This window comes from Fragaria vesca, linkage group LG2 (genome assembly GCF_000184155.1).
Source record: "Fragaria vesca subsp. vesca linkage group LG2, FraVesHawaii_1.0, whole genome shotgun sequence".
Lineage (NCBI taxonomy): Eukaryota > Viridiplantae > Streptophyta > Magnoliopsida > Rosales > Rosaceae > Fragaria > Fragaria vesca.
The window spans coordinates 4,743,605-4,756,913 of NC_020492.1; the positions used below are offsets into that span (position 1 = coordinate 4,743,605).

The 13,309-nt window shown below is 36.7% G+C and overlaps 1 non-coding gene and 2 pseudogenes across 1 annotated transcript; all 3 read right to left on the minus strand.

Annotated features, from left to right (window-relative positions):
• LOC101301842 overlaps nucleotides 1–1,005 on the minus strand; it is a 26,116-nt pseudogene extending 25,111 nt beyond the window's left edge.
• Nucleotides 1,006–1,422: 417 nt separating this feature from the next.
• Nucleotides 1,423–3,518, minus strand: LOC101302134 (annotated as a pseudogene).
• Nucleotides 3,519–6,636: 3,118 nt separating this feature from the next.
• LOC101305417 lies at nucleotides 6,637–12,810 on the minus strand. The gene is made up of 11 exons (XR_183905.1): nucleotides 12,754–12,810; nucleotides 12,539–12,646; nucleotides 11,213–11,357; nucleotides 10,889–11,004; nucleotides 10,408–10,476; nucleotides 9,995–10,142; nucleotides 8,803–8,943; nucleotides 8,613–8,720; nucleotides 7,626–7,827; nucleotides 6,862–6,985; nucleotides 6,637–6,764 (listed from the first exon to the last, which is right to left on the minus strand). It is a non-coding gene; the product is annotated as an uncharacterized LOC101305417 (transcript).
• Nucleotides 12,811–13,309: the final 499 nt, after the last annotated feature.

Sequence of the window (13,309 nt, forward strand, 5' to 3'; positions counted from 1 at the left end):
AATCTAAAGTCATTGGATATGACAAAATAATCTAGAGTCATTGGATATAAAAGGATAAGATTATATTTTTACCTAAAAATGACATAGCATGATTTTTTTATTTGATAATGTGGATAGGTGATTTGGCATGCCACCTAGGATTAAGGCCATAAATCCTAGGCCTTATTAAGGCCTAGAAACATTTTCCTATAAAATATAAATTTATTTATTTCAAATTTTTTTTTATGCAACCCATACCACGTGGTTAGAAGTTCTTCTTTTGGTTAAACGCGTGGTTAGTGGTCTTCAGGAAGACAACACCGAGCTTCAAGAGAAAAGCTATGACCACTGGAGAAAAGAAAACTGCAGTCCCAAGATCTTTTAACCCATGTACTCTGATTTCGTATTCCTCTCGTCCTCATTGTCTCAAAAAAAAAACCTCAACAACTGGGATCATCTAGGATTAACATGATGAGTGTATCCAAAGGCTCAGAGCTAAATTTTTAGGTGTTGGGATTGTTGTCTACAGTCTACGCTCAATTTTGGTACTGGATTTTGGTAGGTGTTCGAGGCTACTGTTTTCGGCGGCGGTTTTGCTTCTTCTTCTTGGTTACTTGTTTTCTTTCAAATATTGATCGATATGGGAAATTGGGAAATCTTCCTAGAGAGACAATTCGGATCGCGCCGGTCAGCCGGAGCCACGTTTTGAGGTGACCGGAGAAAGAGAAACTGGGTGGACTTTTCAGGTGCGAGCTCTTTCGAGCGTCCAAGCTTCTTCAGCATACCTGTTTTCATCTCTCCTACCCCATCTTCATCTGCCTTTGCGTACGAAACTTTAACCGTGCAAGTGCGGTTCACGCGCTAACAGCTTCACATGGGCCCTGACAGAGAAAAATTAAAACACCCTATCAATGTTTGACACATCTATCCCAACCAACGGAGTACATGGAGAGATTGTACATTCCAGAACTCTTCGGCAACTAATAAACAATCGGGTTTCATTGCTTTGAGAGTTTCACGGTCCATGATCCCAGAGAGCACCTATTCCAGGCACGGCTGGGAAGACCCACAGGTCCACACTCATCTTGCTTTGGTGAGTCCTTTATTTATTTATTTAGAATCCTAATTGTGCCCAAGAATCCTAATTGTACAAATTTGCTAGCTCTTCCTAAATAAGTATCTCCCAAAAGTCAATGCTCCCATCTCGGGTCGGGATTTGTTATAGAAAATACATTAGTTTGAGTTTGGGTTTCTAGCGTTGTACTGATAGCAGATGAAACAGAAAGAGAGACCAAATGAAGGGAAGACAAGAGGCGGAGAAAATGGCACGGACTTAACGGTAGATTTGACACAAACTAATTACCAAAATAGGGTATCAGCTAATGTTGCATCATGCTGATCATTACATTAAACAATAAACATAGTCTCGCGATGTATCACAACCTACGACAACAGGGCAGAAGAGCTAAATCCCTTCTTGCTATATTCCTCCTCCTCTAACTTGTACTTTTCTGCTTCCGTGATCATCATCTTGATGTCCGTTTTAGATAACACACCTCTATAATTCGAAATGGTGATCATGTTCTTAATACGGAATAGTTTTTCCTCAGGGAATACAATCAAAATTCCATTAGCATCAATCTCAAAACAAATGATGATTTGAGGTTTGCCCTTTGGACAAAGAGGAATACCTTCGAGCACAAACTGACCCAACAACTTATTTTCTCGGGCTCTTTCTTTTTCGCCCTCATACATAGGAACTATCAAACCGATCTGGTTTGTTTTGATAGTTGTGGCAAGTTTATTTTTCTTGGTGGGAATGGTGGTGTTTTTTGGGATAAAAACCTCAAATGCTCCTGATTCTGTCTCTAAACCAATGGAAAGGGGAGTTACATCCAACAAGAGTAAGTCTTGCACCTTCTCAATGCCACCCTGCAAAACTGCAGCTTGTACCGCAGCACCATATGCAACTGATTCATCAGGATTAATACTTTTGCAAAGCTCCTTACCATTAAAGAAATCTTGCAATAGCTGTTGTATCTTAGGAATTCTACTAGATCCACCAACAAGAACAATATCTTGAATACTATTTATATCCATTTTAGCATCCCCTACACAATCCTCCACGGTGTTCATGCATTTTCTAAAGAGATCCATGTTGAGCTCTTCAAATTTTGCTCTTGTTATTTTAGAGTGGAAATCGATACCCTCGAATAAAGAATCTATTTCAATGGTGGTTTCAGCAATCAAAGAAAGAGTCCTCTTTTCTCTCTCACAAGATGTTCTCAATCTTCTTAGTGCTTTGGGGTCATTGCTGATGTCTTTCTTGTGTTTCTTCTCAAATTCTGGCATAAAGTGGTTCACCATTCTATTATCAAAATCTTCACCCCCGATATGCGTATCTCCTGCAGTAGTTTTCACCTCAAAAATCCCATCTTCAATTTTAAGGAGGGAAACATCGAAGGTACCACCCCCAAGATCAAAAATGAGGACATTATTACCACCAATGTTTGTGGCCTTTTTTCAAGACCGTATGCAATAGCTGCAGATGTTGGCTCATTAAGGACACGCATCACATTCATGCCTGCTATCACACCAGCATCTTTTGTCGCCTGTCGCTGAAAGTTATTGAAGTATGCCGGGACTGTTATAACGACATTCTTTATTGGTTGTCCAAGGTATGCCTCTGCAATTTCACGCATCTTACTAAGAACCATTGAAGATATATGTTCAGGGGCAAATTGTTTCTTTTCATTTTTGTAGTTGACCACAATCATAGGTCTATCACCCACACCACGAACCTTGAAGGGTCATAATTTCATATCACTCTTAACACATGCATCACTAAATCTCCTTCCTATTAATCGCTTTGCATCTGAAAGATAGTAAATAAGAGCATTCATTAGTTATGAATAGTCAAAGTTGAGTGAATATTGTAAACATGACTTCACTGATGGTGCTACAAATCCACGAAAGATATAAAATAAAAGTCCAATGACGACAAAGTATGGATAGAACCCAGTTTAGCTTGATTAATTGAAGTACACACGTTCAGAATGGTTTGAACTTTTGGTACCTCATGAAACCTATTAGACACGTTTTGAATTTCGTATGCGGAAGTCATGTAATTGATAGCCAAGGTAAAAGGCAAAAAAAAAAAAAAAAAAAAAACTCATATACATATTACATAGAACAACCAGCTAAACAGTGTGTGTGTGTATATACATGACAGCCTCATCCAAATAAAATCAATATGAAACCAGCAACGTTGATTAGATATATATGGAGGGAGATATTTAGTATGAAATTGATGACGTACCAAAAATAGTGTTGATTGGATTGGTGGTGACTTGGTTCTTGGCAGCATCACCGATCAACCGGCCTGTATCAGTGAAAGCAACATAGGACGGTGTTGTTCTGTTGCCTTGATCATTGGCTATGATCTCTACGCGATCGTGTTGCCAAACCCCAACGCACGAGTAAGTAGTTCCAAGATCGATGCCGATAGCTGGAACCTTGCCTTTTGCTGCTAATGCCATTATCTATCAATTATACGTAGAGCTTGTGTGTATATTTGTTTTAGACAAACAGAGACAATTGAAACTTATTAGTTTCTGATTTGCAAGTATTTATAACGAGAGGTTCAACACACGGATAATAGTGCAATATTCCTAGGAAACCGGATTCCTAGGTTTTCCTAGCAAGACACTTAATCCTCGCTGGGCTAGAACAAATTAAAGCACACACCCATATATTTATTTAGAATCCTAATTGTGCTATGAATCCTAGACAAGTATATATCTCCAAGTCCCAACCCAGCTTCAATTTTCAACCCCCCTCAGCAGCTCATCAGGATTGATTGTTCCAACTGCCGCACATAGATATTTGTTTGTCACACACTCCCGTGATCGATCCGTAATTTTATCACACTTCTATATTAGACAATGATCTTTCTCTCTCGCTCTAATTGCAATAACGAGTCGGTGTACACTTCACCATGGTGACGTAATCCAAGTGACTGGTCCAGTAAGATTCTAGTCGAACTAGGTTAAGATATTAGGATATTAATCCTAGTCGAACAATGGTTAAGATTCTGTCATTCCTATTTGATTGTGGATCACTCAAATGAATAAGCAGTAAGCCATGGTATTAGCCACAACTCTATATAACCTTTCACAAATATTAGCATCATGATGTTGTTTGATGTTCCTGGTATAGGATAGGAACTTCCTGTAAATGATAGTGAAACCACACCAGCTTGACTCATGAAATCTTGAATTCGAATCATATTAGTAGCGACTTGGGAACCTCCCTTTTGTCCCCTTAGCATATTGTTATAATCTCCTAATATGATCGATCCATGGATCAATATACTTAAATTAAATGTACGCAAATGATCCCATAAACTGGCCTGATCTGGTTTGTGAAGGTACAAGTATAAAAATGTAACATAAAACTTCATACCAGTACGTACATGTAGGCCATAAGCATGAATATATCTATCATGAACACTGAAATATATTAAGAGTTCCAAAAGAGCAAAAACCACCACTCAAACCGATCGAGGGAACACGAACATAGTTAGAAAAAGGCAGACGAGATGCTAATCTTCCTGCAGATTCCGTACTTAAAATTCCATCCAACAAACACTATCAAAATCAAAAAGTTTCCTAAGCAAGGTGCTACCAAATCACCTTGTCGTTAACATCCACGACAGTTCGAACAAAGCATACTCATATGCAGGCTTAGTAGAAGGAGCAGGGTCTGTGATCTTGTTAGTACTTAGTAGCATCATCCCTACCCCTCTTACGAGGGTTACGAAAAGGAGAGGCATCAGCAAAAGCCTCAATCATGGTAGCATTGTGGGTATCATCAAATCCCAGCACAGGAGCCTCAATGTCGTGGATTAGACCATCGGATGCAGATTTAACATTTGTAACTAAATCAAAAGACACAATAATAGTATGACTAAGAGTAGAATCGTCAGAATAAATAGAAAAGACACCTGAACCACTCGGGAATAGGAACTCCTAATTACTGCCCAACTCCATTCCTAATTAATGTTTAATTCAGGGTGTTTCATAAGTTCCTCTATGTAATTTACTTTCACTAACCCCATTCAAACGAGGACATAGAGACATGAATAAATATAAGGTCGTCATCAGACACAAAAGCAGAGCAATAACTAAAGCCAATTCTGGATTGGCATTCTGGATTTCAATTGGTAACCCTACTGAAGGTTTCGTAAGCAGTGGGAGAGCAGCAAAACAGAAATACTTTAACCAACAAACACTCGATCTGAATCATGGCTGAACCAAACAAATAAAAAAAATCAAACAAAGCCTCTTCCCAACCTTATCAGAATATCATCTAAACAGGGGGATCAAGAGCCAAGGGATACATGCTTCAGAGTAGCTTTCCTTGTTCAACAAAACAGATCCCCATTTGGAAAAGTTTATCCAAGATACAAATTCCAAATTAACAAGATTCTAATCCATTTCAATGTTCATGAAAGAATCAAACGAATATAAACTAAGATCCATAGCATAATAGTTAGATTAGTCAACAGCTATAGCCAACAAACACATCAGATCAGTGAAACTGGTAGAGCCAACAAAACACAAACACACAAGGGAAAGCATCAAATGAATATAAACTAAGATCCATAGCATAATAGATAGATTAGTCAACAGCTATAGCCAACAAACACATCAGACAAAACATAAAATGTCTCAGATCCTTAACTTCACCAGATCCATAACCAACCTAATTAATTATTACAATACTCATACTTAACTTCAAAGAAACTTCACCTCAGTTCCGTTTCCTGCCCCAAAGAAACTTCTGGAAATCTCTTCCTTTCTTCTGCAGGGAATGGTAGTGCTTCTTCAGGAATTTCACACTTGCCTTTGAAAACTTCGGGTTCAGAGTCACCTTTGAAAATTTTGTCTTCACAGTCATCTTGTGCCTTTTGGGAGGCTTCTTGGCTCTGGCAATCTCTTCAGTGGGTGGCACCAGATTGGCCATGATCATCTTGTGCTCCTTGGGAGGCTTCTTGGCTCTTGCAATCTCTTCAGTGGGTGGCACCAGATTGGCCATGATACAATTTCAGATCTGAATCTAGGTTTTCTCAGTATCTCTCTATGGTATGTGTGGTGGCTGTGTCTAAAACCCTAGGCCAAACTCAGCTATTTATAGAGGGTGGGCATTCACAGTAAAAAAAACAAAAGGAACAGCTCAAAGAGTAATTTTTTACTGCAAACTAGTATAAGTCAATTACACAATAAATAAAATGTTGTGCAACAAGTTTTCTCAAACCAAGGGACCCTCGAACCAATACCCATACAAAATAAATAATACAGCTGAAGCATAGTCTGAAGAAAAAAAAAAAAATACACCCATAAAAGTAAGCACAGCATTAGCTACTCTTAATAACCAAATTATATCAGAAGATAAAAAATCCCACCTCTAATGTTTGTGTTGTACCAATAATCTGAAAAGTGAGTATTATGGATGGAAGAACATAGTGACCTATCTAGGATGACTTCATCCAGTTTTTTGGAGCAAGTTGATGTAACACACCTTTTCAACACTTCAAGCACCTGAAACTCTTAATAACCAAATTATATCAGAAGATAAAAAATCCCACCTCTAATGTTTGTGTTGTACCAACAATCTGAAAAGTGAGTATTATGGATGGAAGAACATAGTGACCTATCTAGGATGACTTCATCCAGTTTTTTGGAGCAAGTTGATGTAACACACCTTTTCAACACTTCAAGCACCTGAAATAGTTAAAGTGAAAATAAAAATAAACTTTCCAGGCATTATTCACTAGTATTAAGTAGATATAACAGAAAAGACATAGGAACTGCAACATACAAGCCTGTGATTCGGCACCAGATACCTTGATGCAAACAAGATTATGGTATGACCAACTCTGAACAAGATTTGCTGCTTCAGGCTCAATCTTGTCAGCTTAGCAATATATGAAATTTCAGATTTCCTAGAGTAAATGACACCGGAAACTATCAGAATATGCATACAACACTTGAACATGGGTTTAATAAAGAATACTCGCAGAAACTTTAGTACCCCAAATAATGCTTTCACCTATATAAGAAATCAAACAACTATCTAAATGAGGAAGTGAACAAGTAATCCACTGAAGGCAAACATTCCCTAAGCCTCATCTCATTCATATGAATGATACGAACGATGTATCCCATATAATCTCTGCACTGATATGAACTACATTAGGGAAAGAAGAAAAGCAAATAGCAAGACAACCGGCTACAGATGCACCATCCAAAAGCATAGCAAGCTAAATACTTCAATCTAATAGAGTATAATCATCGGTAAGAAGCGGTTTCTGCTCTAGTTCTATTTATTCTTAATCCAAAGGTGCGTATCTAGAATTCATGGAACCTATCCTGCAGTATGCACCTATTAGATTTTGTTTGGCAAGAACAAGACCTTTTACTTAAAGAAGGAAAAGAACATGCCAAAAAAAGGAAGAAAAAAAGATGTACAAGATGTCCATCAGAAGGAAAAAAAATAAAAAATAAAAAATAAAAAATAAAAAACAAAGAGAGAACGAAAAAGAAACCCACAGCAGCAGAACACCTGCAAGACCAAGCAATTACCCAAAACAATATAGCAGACCGATCCATGAGATCAAGTCATCAAACTAAAATGCTTAGACATGGAGGCCCAAAGGAAGCAGACAATGACTCTTTCCTCAGGTGTCGAGTGGCTTGATCTCTTTCCTCTCAATTTTTCCCTATTTGTCATAGTATATATATACTATGTAGTAGAAACGATCCGACACTCGCACACTATCAACGTCTGTAACATGAAACATATACCAATTGGAACCGATTTATAGTAGTGATAATTAGACCTTAAAATGATACATATACCACATCATCGTCTAAACAAACTTTCCATGTAATTACATGCAACCAAAATGTATATACTGCCATCTTTCTATGCATTATATCGCATAACAGTGAAAAAGATTAACACCACACCTTTCATGCTCAAAAATCAAAGCAACGCTAATGAGGATAGGGGGAAAAAGAAAAAAGCACCTGTGTGTGACTATTAGCTTCTTAGGAGTCAAAATGTCATCATAAATATACATAAGAACAGCAAACTTGCATCACAATTGACCAGAAAACAATAACTGGAACAAGACAAGCTTAAAAAAGTTTCTACTTCAGACGAAAAAGTAATAAGAAAAACAACTACAGGAATAAGCATTGAGAAAGGCCATACTGGATTGTGACAATAAGACATCAATGAAACAAGCGCCACAGCTACAAAAATAGGTTTTGTTGCTGAGGAAAAAAACTGCCTGGTGAAAAGTTGAAATGCTGGAAATAAGTAGAACCAACACCAGTTTTTCTACATGGAGGTACTACGGATAATATACTATCATACCATAAAGATATCTTTCACAGGTCCATATGGTTGACTCCCAGATAGACCCTCAATGAAGGGAAAAGAAAGACCCAAGATTTTGATATACAGTTCAATGTTTGTTTGGTTGTCTTCATAGAAAGAACAGAGAAAAACACAAATGCAGCGTAACTCTTTCAAGATCACTAATATCATACTTCTGAATGTACCTTAGGAAATTTGAAGAGCATGATGAAAAGAACATCCAGAACAGAACATATAGCCAGCTGTAAACCTTTGATCTCTGTCAGCTCAATAAGACGACTGGAGCATAGTCTCTACAGAAAAAAGTGTACCCATTATATTAAGCACAACATAACATTAATAACCAAATAGATCAGAGGATAAACAAAGGCCCACCTCTAATGTTTGTGGTGTTGTACAAACAATCTGAAAGAGAGTATTATGGATGTAAGAATCACAGAATATCCTATCTAGGATGACTTCATCCAGCTTTTCAGAGCAAGTTTATGTAATACACATTTTCAACACTTCAAGCACCTGAAACAGTAGAAGTAAAAATAAAAATCAACTTCCCAGGCATAATGCAATTGTGACTAGTATTAAGTAGACATAAAAGGCTAGAAATAGGGACTGCAAACAAAATTATGGATATGATGAACTCTGAACAAAAATTGTTTCAGTCCCAATATATGAAACTTCACATTTCCTACAGATTTCATGACAATGAAAACTGTCAGGACATGCATAAAACCACTTGAATATGAGTGTGATATGATATATTCACAGAAACTTTAGAACCACAAATGATACTTTCACCTAAATAGGAAATGAAATAACTATCTAAAATTCTAAATGAAACAAGTAATCCACTGACTGCAAACATTGCCTAAACCTCATCTCATTCATATGAATGATATGAACAAACGATATGTCCTATATACTCTCTGAACCGGTTGACCTACATTAGGGGAAAAAAAAAAAGCATATAGCAAGAAAGACATCCAAACGCATAGCAAGCTAAAGGCCTTAATCTCATATAGCAGCATAACCATCGGTAAGAAGAGGTTTTAGCTAATACTTTATTTATTTAAAATTAAATCCGAAGGTATGTATCTAAAATTCATTTGATTTTGTTTGACAGAACATGACCTTTTACTGAAAGGAAAAGAAAATACAAAAAAGAATGTACATGATATCCATAAGAAGAAGAAAAAGAAGAAGAAGAACCAAAGAGAGACTGAAAAAATAAAAAAAATAAAAAACCCGAAAAAGGAACCCACGACAGTAAAACACCTGCAAGACCAAGCTACTTCTCAAAACAATATAGCAGACCAATCCATAAGATCAAGTCATCAAGCTAAAGAGAATATCCTTGAAATGCTTAGACAAGAAGGCCCAAAGGAAGTACACAATCTGACTCCTTATGTGTCAAGTGGCTTTTTATTCTATCCTCAAAACTTGTTCCCTATTTGATATGGCATATATACATATATCACTGCTAGAACAGTACACAAAACCTTAAAACTTTCAGTTCTCATTTGTCTTCAAGTTAAACAAAAACAAAGAGCTTGAAACCATGAGTTTTTACCTTTAATGCCACTCTCCATCGAGTATGCTTTAACTTGTATTTCCACTACTCATGGTTAACTAGAACATACTGAAGAGAGAAAACTAAAGCCAGTGCACCATAATTCTTTCACGCCTGATTCCATGAACTGCAGAGTTAAGTCCTGCACCTGCAAGGTTTGAAATCATTCATGTCAAAAATAGAGCAAATATTCAGGAACCTCTGAAGCACATATTGCAGAAAGCTCAAATAACAAAACAAAAAAAGAAAAGAAAAAGAGAAACATCATCAATCTCCTATATTATGGTATACTAAACAAAAGAAGAAGAATGATGTTATACTTGAGAAAGCAGATTGTAACAAAATGCGACTTAGACAAAAAAAAATAGATGAAAGCAAATGGAATCATATAAAAGGTCAACTGCAAAATATACCTGATATGGTCAATGCGCAGTCACTATCATTATGCTCACAGTGAATTACAAGCATCTTCGCCAGTTTGCCTGAAAGCAGCCATGATTCACTGGGAAATCAATAACAATGAATTAAATACAAACTTTGACCCAAATCTTGTTGAGTCATGAACAATCCAACATTACAAGCAAAGGCAAGAAAAATATAAGACAAATGTAGATAATAATTAGACAAATCAACTTCGACACCATGTGAACACACCCCTCACATGCATTGTACAAAGCTGCCACATACACAGCAAAAGCAAAGAAAATTTATTGAGAGAAATCAAGATATTTTTCCTGTCTAGAAACGTAGCAACAAGGTTTGTTGATTGCTCCTTTACCAACATAGATTTCATTAGAGGCCATTCTTGGTCTTTCAACCAATAAGTTAAAGGGGAAACTTAACCAAAAAGTAAAAAAGCAGTGCCACAAGGAGACATGACTGAAAAAACTTTACCATGCAATAGGTGACATCTGGCTAAGCAGGTTGAGGATAAGAACTTCTTCATTTCATTCGAAATATAGTTCTTGGGCGAAGCGCATGAGCAACACTAGCACCCTAGACTGTGTATACTGTTGAAAGGAGACATGATTTAGCACAGAACTAAATAGAATTGGCAGGTAAAAGGGAAATCACAGCTTCGCTAGCATATGCAAATGAAGACAAACATTAACAAATAAATGAAACATTACCACACACATATGTACTTTAGTGCTGCACACGTAGCAATGATTAATAGAGATACTTTTGTCACACGGTATTAAGACACAGAAAGCCCACCTTGAACGTTTTTGTTTGGCTACAAAGAACTTGAAACAAGAATATTATGGGTGGAAGAATCACAGAATATCCTATATGGGATGACTTCAATCAACTTCTCAAAGCACAGAGCTGATGTCATGCACCTTTTTAACACTTCAACCACCTGAAACAGAAAGAATAGAAATTAAAATAAACAATTTCAGCCATAGTGCATGTCTAATTAGTATTAAGTAAACATAAAGGCAAGACATAGAAACTGCAAACACACGAACACTGAAATACAGATCCAGGTAAATTGATGCAAAGAAAATTATGGATATGATGAACTCTGAACAAAAATTGCTATCCAGGCACGCTCATTGGAGCTTAGCAATAGATGAAATTCCAGTTTTCCTACAGATTAGATCACACATAAAACTGTCACAGCATGCATACAACCACTCAATTATGTGATTAATTGACAATAGTCACAGAAACTGTAGTACCATAAATAATACAGAAACTGTAGTACCATAAATAATGCTTTCACCTAAGTTTCAATTAGAATAACCATCTAAACGAAAACTGAACAAATAGTCCACTGACTGCAAACATTACCTAAGCCTGCAATCTCATCATAAGCCTGATATAAACCACATGACCACCATACTCTCTTAACTGGTTAGCATTTTGTTAGAAAAAAAACAAAAGCACTCCCAACTTCAGTATTACTGACACAGAGGGTTCAACATACAACTGCTCCGATTTCAGTATTTTCTTAGGTCAGAGGTTCTACATCTCACATATACATGATTTTGTACAAATGATTGACAAACATGAATACAAAATAGATCGATATCATTAAAATGATGATCGCCTGTTTGTTAATGTTTTTAAAAAGGATTTTCAAACAATAAAACTAGAAAACGAGATTGTATTATTGAAGCTTACAAAGGTGTTCGAAAGTTTAGTGCAAAAAAACCTATATCTCAATAAACATGAGCAAAAAAAGACACGACTTTGTACTAAAGATCTACAAAGGATGTAGACATGAGAACTTCCACAAAAGATCTACTAATCATACACCAACAAACATGAACACAGAATATATTGATATCATTAAAATGATAATAATTTCGTCCCGGATCTATATAACTTATAAACTAATGAAATACACTCTAAGGATGAGCAAACGAATTGTGTTTATGTGTCTATATACATATATATATATATATATATATATATATATTGCAGTGATCATTATTGATCCGTTAAATTCATGAATTTACATTGCAAAAAAAATATGCAAATAAGAGAGAGTCGTATGTGTGTTATTTTTCAATTACAAATGGATTGGAGTATTACATCTGATCCTTGAAAATAGGGGTTGCGCAGAGCTCTGCTTCTTATCAATCCATACATCAATCTCTCCATTTATTCTCCGTCCTCCTACTCAGATCCCTTAAACTCTGCCTGCAGAAAGATCAGAGAAAATTAAAATTCAACCTGATAAGCATCGTTTCGTAATAGTACTGAATCATGAACTAGAAAAACAAACCAAGGCCGAATTCGGCACCCACCAAGTATGATAGTGAATTGGAAATTGATGAAATCTTGGTCTTGTGTTCGGCAAAAGATTGATGGGTGACGGATTTGGATTTGGGTTTTTCATTCTGGATTTGCTTCTCTGCGCCTCCGCTTATCCCTTACACAGAGAGAGAGAGGCTTCTATACGACTTTAACTTCTGTTGGTTGCTTTCTAGCCAGTTAATTCGAGACTGACCAAGTACAAAACTGACGTGCCGTGAATGTAGGGAAGGTTAAAATAATATCTGACTTTTTAACGGCAATCAACACTTTTAACGGCAATCATTCACCTCCCATATCGAACAAGAACAGTGTTTTCACCGACTAGTGTCAATCAATATACGGCCACAGGTTTTATTAGGAATGACCACACCTTCAACTATAGGAAAAGCTTTTCAAGAAAAGCAGCTTCCAAATCCACCTGCCCTTCTCTCGAACACCAAATTCAACAGATCTGCATGGTGCTAATTTGACATTGCAGGCAAAGTGGCAAACCACCATCTCCACCGGATCAAGCTTCTTTCTCTGTACTCTGTTTCGTTATAAAAA